Genomic DNA, 13,300 nt, shown 5'->3' with positions numbered 1-13,300 from the left:
ACTACAATTTTGTTTTGTTAGTTAAGTAAGTTTTTTGAAAAGTTCAGACCTTTAAACATTAAGGTAAGATAATTGTAATATGTAATTAAATAAAGTATTGCATCTTTATTTGTTTTTTCTTTTTTGAATTGTAGACAAAAGAATAGATCATTTCTTTTCTGTTGAGAAATGCACATTTCGCCTTTTAAAAACAGTTATATGTTAAACGGTTTTGTTAATACGTATATACGTATTATATATATATATATATATATAATACGTATTATACATATATTATATATATATATATATTATATATATATATAATATATATTATATATATATTATATATATATATATATAATACGTATTATATACATATATATATATATATATATATATATATATATATATATATAATACGTATATACATATTAACAAAACCGTTTAACATATAACTGTTTTTAAAAGGCGAAATGTGCATTTCTCAACAGAAAAGAAATGATCTATTCTTTTGTCTACAATTCAAAAAAGAAAAAACAAATAAAGATGCAATACTTTATTTAATTACATATTACAATTATCTTACCTTAATGTTTAAAGGTCTGAACTTTTCAAAAAACTTACTTAACTAACAAAACAAAATTGTAGTATAGACAAAAGTTGACAATTCGAATATTCATATGATAACTTTTGCGATCAAAAGAATAAAACTACGAATTCAGAGGAATATTTCATGGTGCATAAAATTCTCCTGTCAAATTAAAAAAAAAATGTCATATACAAGATTCATTGTCGGAACTGTGATGCATCTTATGTGGGTCAAACAAGACAATTACTAAGTACTCGAATTTCAGAACCATAGGCATACTATACGGAACATGACTTCCCATTCTGTGATTGCAGACCATAGTTTCCATAGGAAACATGAATTTAATTGGGATAATGTGAGAATTCTGGATGTTAAGAGAATTTAAAAATGGACATCGATTTGTTAGATCACGCTTATTTTACATTCATAAATTAATATATTATATTAATATATTGTTCTTTATTTTTAATAAAGCATTAATATATTATTCTTTTGTAAACAACCTTGTCAACCCCTATTTTGTGATTATCTATCTATCTATTTTTACTTCCGAGATTTATTGCAATTTTACATTTTGACATTGGACGATGTAGTCGTTTAATATGGCTATGTCTTTAATTATATTTTTTTCCGATTTTATTATTTCTTATGTATCAAGTTTTAAATTTTGACTATTCATTTGATTATTTCTTTTTTACACTTATTTATCTTACTTATTACTTATTACACATACGTAAAGTACTTGTGTAGTGATTCGGAAGTAAGCTGATCATATTCTATCTCATATTCTAGCTGCATTTCTTGCTATTCCTTGATTATTTCTTATGTAGCAGTAGCGGATTGAATCTCCCGCCCACTCGCGCTACGCATTATTATACTTGCGCATTATGCAATCAATTATTCTTCTTCCGACGAAAAGCGATGCGAGTCAGTCCCGTTTGGGAAACCGCAGAATAAACATTAGCTCAACAGATACGCTTTTACTTGCCCTTTCCTACAGTTCAGAAGAGGGATTTGGATCCAAAACTCGAAGTTTAGAATTCGTTTTATAGTTTTCGGGGTTGTACGAAACTCGAGTAGTGAAACGATATCGTCATAATATCGACATACAATACGGATAGTGCTGTGTGCTAATGATCGTAACGTGCTTCGTGATCGCGTGTATGATTAAATTCGCAAGAAAGCAGTTTTGTGATTTATGAATCTATATGTGCTTCGTGATCGCGTTGTAGATTCAAGAGACATTGTTGGTGAGACTGAATGATATTTAATAATCGCATTCGAGAAGGATCGTGCGAGATATTCACGCGCGAAACGCAGTCAACATCAAGATGGCGGAGGCAAAAAAGAATTTAGACAACTGCACGATCGTTGAGCTAAAAGACTTTCTTCAGACTCTTGGCGCTAAAACATCAGGTGCCAAGACCGAATTAGTACGACAATTATCGTCTCTTAATAGAAAAGCCAATAGAGACGTCATGCACCTCCAGAAACGGATCAAGGTACAATGGTAGAAGAGGACGGAGAAATAGTAGCAAGACCATCATGGCAGGAAACGATCGTTCCCGAAAATATACAAAGAAAAACTTTGACTTGCTGAGGAGAGAACGAGACCTATTCGAAAGAGAATTGAGACTCGCCTAGCGCAAAATAAACGCTTCGCCGAATTCAGCGACCAGCGTAGTATCTTCGATGAGCATACGAGCTATCGGTGATTTACTCAGTGAATTCCATGAAACGCAATGAAACGTATTGAAAATGGGAAAAACAAATGCAACTCTTACGCATTACGTATAGTCTCGATGATAACTCAACAAGAGTGTTGATTACGAGTTCACGATTGAAAGGGAAAGCTCTCAGATGGTTTTATTCGAAACCTGATCACTTAGAATTAAGTATCGATCAATTATTAGAGCGGATAAAAGAAATGTTCGACTCGCGACCCAACAAATTAGCGCTGCGAAAAAATTTCGAACAAAGAATGTGGCAAAGTAAGGAATCATTCTTTGATTACTTTCATAATAAGGTAATTAGCAAATAGGGTACCAGTCAATGATGAAGAATTAATTGACTACATCATTGATGGCATTCCAAATAAAAGGTTACAGGATCAAACATGCATGCAACGCTTTGATTCAAAGTCTTTACTTGAAGCTTTTAGAAACCTAACGCTTGATTTAAAACTTTCACAATAAAACTGACAAATATGACAGAAATAATAAAACGAAACTGTAAAAGAATCCACGAAAGCAAAAACAGAAGAAACAATAGCTGAAGCGGCGAGAACATGCTATAATTGTAAGGAAATCGGACACATCTCCCATAGTTGTAAACACTCGAGAAAGAAAACAACAGGAAATATTGGAAGCGCGACACAAACGGTACAAGAGTTAACAAAGAAGAAAACGGAAACAATAGAAACAACTACTCATATAATTCAAAATACATCATCTATATCGTACATGGTAGCAATAAAATATTCTGTAGTAGACACAACAATATTTTCGATTTCAGAGTTATGGCAATAATAGACACGAGATCTTCAGTAAGTCTAATTAAAGAAAGTTATGTCCCATTACAAGCACGTAAATCTGTATCTGTAACGACAATTCTTTTTGCGGAATTAATAGTACTCCACTAATGATTTTTAGCGTGTTTCAAAGTAAAATAACAGTTAATAATATTGATCTCAATATTAGATTTTTGGTTGTCCCCGATACAATGGCATCTGCCGCATTATTAGGACAAGATTTTATATCCTCCTCGATTATAAATATTTCATTTGAGAAAAATTGTGTAATATCGAGACATGATAATAATATCCTAAAAAATAACGAAACCAAAAATTTTTGGCAACAAATAATGCATATCGATTATACAGATCGATTATACAGAACCGGAAAATATAACGCAAATTTTAAATATTAATGAGGAGATTAATTTTTTTATAAAAAAGCGCTTAAAAACAAATATATGATAGAGAGTATAATCTTAATAATAATCCTAATTTAAAAACAACGAAAGCAACTAACTGAAATAACTATTAAAATACGATCAACCAATTAGTTATCGCTCACGACGACTAGCGTTTATTGATAAAAAAAAATTACGTAAAATCTTGAACGCTCTCCTAAAAGATGGCATTATTCGACCAAGTAATAGTCCTTATGCTAGCCCTATTATATTTGTGCGTAAGAAAAATGGCGAATTACGTTTATGCGTAGATTATAAAGAACTTAACAAAATAACTATCAATTTTCCAACATCATTGATCGGTGATCATTTAGATAAGTTACATGAAAAAAAATATTTTAGTAACTTTGATTTACGTAACGGATTTTATCATATAAAAATAGCTGAAACTTCTATTAAATACACATCATTTGTCACCCCATTAGGACAATTTGAATTTTTACGAATAATTCTTTGGCCTTACTAATGCACCACGTGTTTTCCAGAGATTTATCAATAATGTTTTCAGTAAACTAATTAATGATAATAAAATACTTTTATATTTAGATGATATTTTGATTGCAACCGAAACTATTGAATGTTATGTCCGGAGGACTTCACGAATTCTTCTCTTTCGAAGAAAGATAATGGCTGTTAATCGGAAAACGAAGCGTCTCGAGCGATCTAGAAAGATCCTGAACAAATATACAAAAATTCCTCTCGAGACACGTCTCGCCATCAAAAAAATAATTCTTTGTGGAAGACAGCTTTGTCAGCGCCGAAAGATTTATAACTTACTAATAAAATTCGAAATATTAACAAAATCAAATTCCTGACACATGAGAAACGCGTCGGGATCATTCAAGGGTGACACTCCCCAAATTGGTGGGGAAACTAAGGAAACAATCAAGAGGAAGCGATTAGCGGCTGTTGGCAGGCACACCAATGAATAATTGAGGGTGTGGAATGGCGGATGAAATTTTCACTAACTAATTCCATCATTCGCCAGGAAATCCGGAAACATAAAAACAATCACAATCCAAGAATACCGTTCCCCTCCTTCCCCTATATTTGCAATTTTTCTGAACTATCATTCGACAACCAACACAGAAATCCATCACGCCCTCAGATATTCCCACCCTTCCGGAACCCTTTATAAACTACGACTTGGAGCGAATCGCTCTCTCTTCTCTTCATTCCACACCTCCACGGACGGGATCCTTCGAAGCGGTTGGCGAAATACATTTTCCGTACTGTTAGAATTTGTGCGCGAAATTTTAATTCCGTTGTGATTCACGATCCAGCTACCACAACTCTCATCCATCACTGCGCCCCGCCACAACAAAAATAAGTTCGTCTCTATTATTCTTTTTCGCGGTTGACTGGCTGTTTGGTTCGCAATCTTAACCCATTGTTTCTTTAAATCACCCCACACATTCCAAATTGGCAAGCCGCCGACTGACTCAGTGAAGCTGCCCTACTACGATTCCTCAATTCTTTTACTCTCTCAAACTCACTCTCTCTCACTCTCTCTCTTTCTCTCTCTCTCTCTCTCTCTCTCTCTCTCTCTCTCTCTCTCTCTCTCTCTCTCTCTCTCTAACTTAACTCTTACATTTATCATAGTGAAAATAACAGCCAACATCCCGAACAAACAAACAAAGCGGGCATTGTGACATCGGGAGAAACAGAATAAGCGGATTCGTCGCGAAAACGAACATACCGGGGAACTCGCGGAGCAGTTGATTGAAATAGAACCTAGGCTCGCGAATATCTCATTACAAGAGTACGCCACCGCCCTCCGCTCCGCGGCAGAATTCGAAAAGGTACCAGTATACCCCAGAAAATTTCGACGTAGAGAAGTTCTACCATCTCGTCCGCCAATTTCCTCGATTTCCCACACATCCATCACCGGGAGTTTTTTACATTAAACCCAACAACGAGTTTTGAGAAGAAATCTCGAAGCATCAACCACACGACACCATCCCTATATATATTTCCCGTGACCCTCTTCCCTATCTCGTTCCCGTCAAATCTTTCCGCAGCGCTCATCCTAATCCTCCACCACACCTTTAACTCGATCCCGTTGATATGTTTGCCATAACCAACTTTTTGCCACAACTAGAACAATTGGGAATTTAGAGATAAGCGGATTCTCAAGTATATAAAGTTTTTCTTTAAATGAAAGTTTTTTGTAAATGAAAGTTTTTCATGAAATGAAAGTATTCAAATGTACTCCAATATTTGTTTTCGCTTGCTATTACATAGGAACGTAAAGTTAAGTTGTATTTCCTTTTTTTATTCTTATTAAATCATAATTGACCCGAATTACGTTTCAATTTATTTTAAAAAATCTTGACTCCGAACCATTCTCCAAGCACCTAAAGATCGCACGAGGTCTCCGCTTATCCCTGAAGAGATTCGGTTCTCTGACCTAAAAACGAACCACCGACTGCGTTAGCGCAGGTAAGAGTTATAGCGTCACCGACGTTGACCCGTTCCCTGTGCTCTTAGGGCGCGTTCGATTCGTGGATCGACCCTACAACGTCGAGCTTGGAGAGCAAACACAGTTCCGTGCGTCCACCCGAGTTCCCCTCCTGACCAAAAGTATTATCTCTCCTCTCGAATCTCGGACGTAACAGAAGAACATTTAAAAATTTTTAAAGAAGTTTTCCAGATAGTAGCACAAAATAAACTAATATTCTGATTGGATAAATGTTCATTCTTATATCAAGAAATAACATATCTTATACAATAAATCAAAATGGTATTCAACCAAGTAAGCATAATATAGAATCAGTGCTTAATTATCTCTCACACACAAAAGAAATACAAAGATTTGTTTTATTAGCAAGTTATTTCAAACGATTCATCAAAAATTTTGCAATAATAGCTAAACCATTATACGACTTAATAAAGAAAGATACTAAATTTCAGTTTGGACCGAATGAAAGCAGCGCTTTTGAATCTTTGAAAAACATATTAGCGTCCAAACCAGTTTTGGCAATTTATTTATCTTACTTATCAACAGAATTACATTGCGACGCAAGCTTTGTTGGCTTAGGAGCAATCCTTTTACAAAAACAATTAGACGGTACACTACGACCTATTTCTTATTTCAGTCACCGAACTACTAGTGCGGAATCGAAGTATCATAGCTTCGAGTGTTTAGCAGCAATCTATGCTATCAAATGTTTTCACATATATTTATTCGGAAAGCCATTTAAATTAGTAACAGATAGTAATGATTGTGATAATTTTAGATTAACTCCATTTAAATTAGTAACAGATAGTGATGAATTGTGATAGTTTTAGATTAACTCTAAATAAGCAAATAATAAATCCACGAATAGCCAGATGAACAATTTTTACAAAATTATGATTTTCAAATAGAACATAGACCTAACAAACGAATGTCGCATGTGGACGCTCTTAGCCGTTGCTATTGTATATACATCTTAGAAGCAATTACTTTACGAACAAACATTTGTTTTATATATAAAACAAAATCAAAACGAAACTATTCGTAAGATACGAAATTAATTAGAACATACTGAAAGTAAATTTTTCGAATTACGACGGATTAATATATCGCAAATGTAAAAACAAATTATTATTCTACGTACCATCTAATAACCATCTAATATGGAAAACAATGTAATCCGATCATGTCATGATAATTTCATTGGACATGTTGGTCGATAAAATATTCGAAAATATCAATAGAACATATTGGTTTCCACAAATGCGTTCTAAAATAAAGGACTACATATTTAATTGCTTAAAATGTATCTATTTTTCGATTCCAAGTGGCAAATCACAAGGATACTTTCATAGTATCCCAAAAGATAACTTACCTTTCCGAACATTATATATCGACTATGGCCCTTTAGAGAAAAGCAGTAGCAAAGGATACAAATATGTATCGATAATTGGCGCATTTATAAAATTTATTAAATTATATCCATGCAAAAGTGAACTAAAACTGAAGAAAGCATAAAATATTTATGCACATATTTTAATAATTATAGTAAACCAAACCGTATTATAAGCGACCGCGGCACATCATTCACATCTGCTATGTTTAAACAATTTATGTCGGATGAGTCTATTGAGCACACATTGACAGCTGTCGGCACCCCACGAACACGGACAAATCGGAAAGATTTAATAGAGCCATAACTCCAATGCTAGCTAAACTCAGTGAAAACCCAGCAAAATGGGATAACGTCTTACAATCAGTCGAATTTAAATAATTCAATATGCCGAGTTATAAACGAAACATCAAGTCGATTATTATTTAGCATAAATCAAACAGGCGTCGTTAACGACGAACTCAAGTCAATCTTAGACCCTTACTCAGATAAAGATAGAGATTTGTTAAAACTTCGGGAACAAGCCTCTAAAAAAAATCGAAAAAGTACAAGATACAAATAAAAATACAAATAAAATAGCATATGATAACAAGCGTAAAGCAGCTACTCAATATAAAATAGGAAATTATGTTGTCATCAAAAATACAGACGTAATTTCCGGAATCAATAAAAAGTTAATCCCAAAATACAAAGGTCTATAAGAAATTAAAAAAGTACTTAAATTCAACTGTTACGTCGTTGGTGATATTGACGATTATCCATTGACACAAAAACTATTTACCGCAGTTGTAAGTCCAGACCAAATTAAGTATTAATCCCATGATTAAAGTTATTTTATTTTTGACTATTAACATGTGTATAATTAATGGATTGATCTATTAGTTTCTTTAAGTTTAATTCTAATCCTAAGCTTTAATATAATATTAGGTGTACAAAAAAGTTCTGAGCTTTTTTTGTAAAATTCAATCTTTATTCAAAAACAAACAAAAAAATATTAATCAACGAAATATTCCTCATTTGCATCAACAACTTTTTGCCATCTTTCAGGTAGCTTGCGAATTGACGATAGAAGCTCACCGGCTTCGAAGCGATAAAGTCATCAATGCATTTTCGTATCTCTTCAAATCTCACGAAATGTGTATCAGCCAAATGATGCTGCAGCGACCGGAATAGGTAGTAATCGGAAGGCGCCATGTCTGGGCTATACGTCGCGTGCGGGAGAAGTTCCCAGCCTAACGCAAAGATATGGTCCTGAGTCACTTTCGCAACATGTGGTCGAGCATTGTCATGAAGCAAGATCACTTTATGACGTCCTTAGCCAGTAAATAGCCTCTTTTCTTTTAATACATCGATCAAATTGGTCAATTGTTGTTGGTAGCGGTCTGTCGTGATTGTTTCACCGGTTGTAATAACTCGTAATACAACACACCTTTCCAATCCCACCAGATACAGAGCAAAACCTTCTTGGCGTGGATATTGGGCTTTGCCGTCGATGTCGAAGGTTGACCAGGGTCAACTCATGATTTTCTACGTTTAGAGTTATCATAAAGAATCCACTTTTCATCGCCTGTAATGATTTTGTGCAGAAAATCTTTTTTCCGGAACTTTGAAAGCAAAGTGAGTGCAGTGTCACGCCGACGATTTTTGTTGTCTTCGGACAATTCATGCGGAACCTATCTGCCTTCCTTCTGAATCTTTCCCATCGTATGTAAACATACGAAAATGGTTTGCTGCGTAATGCCAAGCTGTTCTGCAAGCTCCTTTTCAGTTTGCGCAGTTTATATCCAGCAGTGCTTGTAATTCGTCCGTTTCAATCTTTTGAGGGCGTCCAGCATGCGGTTCATCTTCAAGATTGAAATCTCCTTGGTGAAATTTTTGATACCTTGATCTTTTACATGTAGTATGATTTACAGCGTTCTCTCCATATGTAGCACAAATCATTGCTGCAGTGGCTTCAGCAGCATTTTTCTTCAGATGAAACGCGAAGTGGATGGAAAATCGAATATGCTCTTTTGTTATTGCGTGAACACTACTGATTTTTGAGATTATGTGTATCAAATGCCAAACCGTATGGCATTTTAGAAGGCTAAATGTCAACGCTTTAAAACCGCAAAAGGGCGGGAAGATATATAAAATTTAAATTGTTATTTCGGTTGTATGAAATCTAAAACTCAGAACTTTTTTGTACACCTAATAAGTAAAAATTTTGTTATCATAGTATTTATTTTGCGAAAGTCTACCAAATTATGTTTCTTTATATTCACAATTGTATTGCATCAAATGACATTCTTTTATGTTTTACATTTCACACATATTGGCTGGGACAGCCAAGCGTCAGGATGGACGAACTGTAGCAGTAACGGATTGAATCTCCCGCCTGCCACTCGCGCCACGCATTATTATATTCGCGCATTATACAATCAATTGTTCTTCCTCTTCCGACGAAAAGCGATGCGAGTCAGTCCTGTTTGGGAAGCCGCAGAATAAATATTATCTCAACAGATACGCTTTTACTTGCTCTTCCCTACACTTACAAAAATTATATTACTACGATGATTCTAGCTTGTTGCATATTTTGTATCAATCTCCATCCAATCGTGTAACTGTGTCATGGCCAGTGTTTTATAGGATATATAATAAATCTTTTTGTCAAAAGAACCACAACTAAGAGTTTTTTTTCACCAAAACATACATATTATGACAAATTTTTCACCAATACATACATATTATATACCATACATTTTATGACCACCAATGTGTACTGAAAATGGCTCAAATGTGAAACCTTGCCAGGAATATTAAGACCCTGAGAAGAAGAGAAGCGAGGCGGGAGCGTTCCAGATGCGCACATTTTCAATCGGACACACCATTCACATCAGCCGATGCTTAGGAGTTTTCTTGTGAGCCACTTATAAAAAATTTTTTTATTTAATCGACCAATCGGCAATGTGTCCGATTGGATCTCACTCAGCGAGGCTGGCGGTACAGATCTACACGGGCCATGACTTCACAAATTATTACATGCACAAGTTGGGACATCGTGATATCCTGAAGTGCAGGAGGTGCGGTCACAACGAAGAAACCAGTCTCTAGCTATGTGCTGTGTAAGTGCTTATGCTAAGCATAGGTGGACTTCTATTGGGATTGGCTTTTCTCGATCCCGAGCAAATTTGGCAGCTCCAGATCAGGGACCTTCTTCATTTCTGAAGGAAAACTCTTGACTGACTCTGGGGCCAGCACGGCCGGGGAGACACAATAGACTCTGAGTGTCGTATATATATATATATATATATATATATATATGTATCATTGTATTGTTGACGTGTTATTCTAAACACATTATTTGCGATAAATATCATCACATTCCTCGGTAGTCGAAAGGATAAGATGCCTGGTAAGCAGAGGAGATCCAGGTTCGATTCCTGGCTGAGGTGGTATTTTTTCGCAAAAATAATTACGAGTTTTCACGGTTCGTGGTCGGGCCCCGTCGTGACGCACACCCTCCCTTCTTATTTGAGGCTACTGGGCTACGCTGCGTGCGGGAGAAGTTCCCAAACTAACGCAAAGATATGGTCCTGAGTCGCTTTCGCAACATGTGGTCGAGCATTGTCATGAAGCAAGATCACTTTACGACGTCCTTGGCCAGTAAATTCTCTTTTCTTCTAATGCATCACTCAAATTGGTCAATTGTTGGTAGCGGTCTGCCGTGATTGTTTCACCCGATTGTAACAACTCGTAATACAACACACCTTTCCAATCCTACCAGATACAGAGCAAAACCTTCTTGGCGTGGATACTGGGCTTTGGCGTCGATGTCGAAGGTTGAGGGTCAGGGTCAACTCATGATTTTCTACGTTTAGGATTATCATAAAGAATCCACTTTCCATCGCCTGTAATGATTTTGTGCAGAAAATCTTTTTTCCGGAACTTTGAAAGCAAAATGAGTGCAGTGTCACGCCGACGATTTTTATTGTCTTTGGACAATTCATGCGGAACCCATCTGCCTTCCTTCTGAACCTTTCCCATAGTATGTAAACATACGAAAATGGTTTGCTGCGTAACGCCAAGCTGTTCTACAAGCTTCTTTTCAATTTGCGCAGAGTTTCGAGCAGATATCGAGCAGTGCTTGTAATTCGTCCGTTTCAATCTTTTCGTCCAGCACGCGGTTCATCTTCAAGACTGAAAGTCTTGATCCGAAACTCTCATCTTCTCCTTGGCGAAATTTTTGATACCATCTTTTATATCTTTATGTATTATGATATATCTTTTATGTAGGATGACTTACAGCGTTCTCTCCGTATGTAGCACAAATCATTGCAGTGGCTTCAGCAGCATTTTTTTCAGATGAAACGCGAAGTGGATGGAAAATCGAATATGCTCTTTTGTTATTGCCATCGTGAATACTACTGATTTTTGAGGTTATGTGTATCAAACGCCAAACCATATGGCATTTTGAAGAAGGTCAAATGTCAACGCTTTAAAACCGCAAAAGGGCGGGAAGATATATAAAATTTAAATTGTTATTTCGATTGTATTAAAATCTAAAGCTCAGAAAAATCTAAAGCTCTTAAATTAAAATCTAAAGCTCTTTTTTGTACACCTATTATTATTATTATTATTATTATTATTATTATTATTATTATTATTATTATTATTATTATTAATACAAAAATTACTGCGTTTTGTCGGTAATACAGACAAGTCCAGCATCGTCTTAAGAGACGAATGTGCATTTCTCAACAGAAAAGAAATGATCTAGTCTTTTATCTGCAATTCAAAAAAGAAAAAAAACAAATAAAGATACAGTACTTTGTTTAATAAACAGAGTATCAAAGAAGTAGCATTGCTGTCTTCATTTCGTGGCGAACGGCCTGGACTCCCGCATGCTACATAATCGCATCAATGTATAAATTACTTTACAATCTTAATGTTTAGAGACTTGAATTTTCCAAAAAACTTACTTGACTACACTGTTGGAAAAAATGTTGAATTTAACATAAATCACATATCGCAAACGGTTCACTCAAAATTTTGTGTTAATTTAACATAATATGGATGTGTTAAATAGTAATACTGACACTATATTATATGTATATTATATGACTATATTATATGTAATATTTCAACAAAAAAAATGTATTTTTGATCTTAATTTAAAGTTAATTGTGTGTTACAATTAACATAATTTTTATGATAAAATAACAGAGTCCAGACGCGTCAAGACTCGAGACTGTGCCGAAACCACACAAAGAATAACAAATAATAACAAAAGTCATCCCCATTACTGTTATAAAATAAAACCAACATTTTTTGATGTAAATTTTAATATATTGAATAAATACGTACAAATTGTGTTATTTTAACACATTTCTTAAATCATTTAAATAATTTTACATTTTATATTTATTAAGGCCAGTTAACATAGCAGACATGTGTTAAATTTATATATAAACATGTAGATTATTTAACACAAAAATTTTAACAAGGACCGATAACACAAATACAAAATGTTTTTTATTGTGTAATACACAAAATTGTAGTATAAACAAAAGTTGACAATTCAAAAATTTGTACGTGAATTTGTGATAACTTTTGCGATCGAAGGAATAAAATTACGAATTCGAATATTTTGAAAAATTCGGCATTTGGCTGTTGAAATGTTTCGAGAATTTTTTATGCACTCTATATTTCTAAGATATATTTTAAAGATTATATTATAAAGTTTCAAAAAAAAAAATTTATATTTGATTGAGATATGACGAATTAAACCCAAACATGCATTAAATTTTATTTTATAAATTACATTTTTTGTTAATAACTTGAAAACAAAAGAAGTTACAAATTTGGTTTAAACACAAAAAGAAGTTTTGAAATTTTCTATAAGTATCTCTCTCTTCTCTCTCTC

Source organism: Pogonomyrmex barbatus, unplaced genomic scaffold, assembly GCF_055798465.1.
Source record: "Pogonomyrmex barbatus isolate J1 unplaced genomic scaffold, ASM5579846v1 scaffold17, whole genome shotgun sequence".
NCBI classification, from domain to species: domain Eukaryota; kingdom Metazoa; phylum Arthropoda; class Insecta; order Hymenoptera; family Formicidae; genus Pogonomyrmex; species Pogonomyrmex barbatus.
This window is presented reverse-complemented; position numbering follows the sequence as displayed.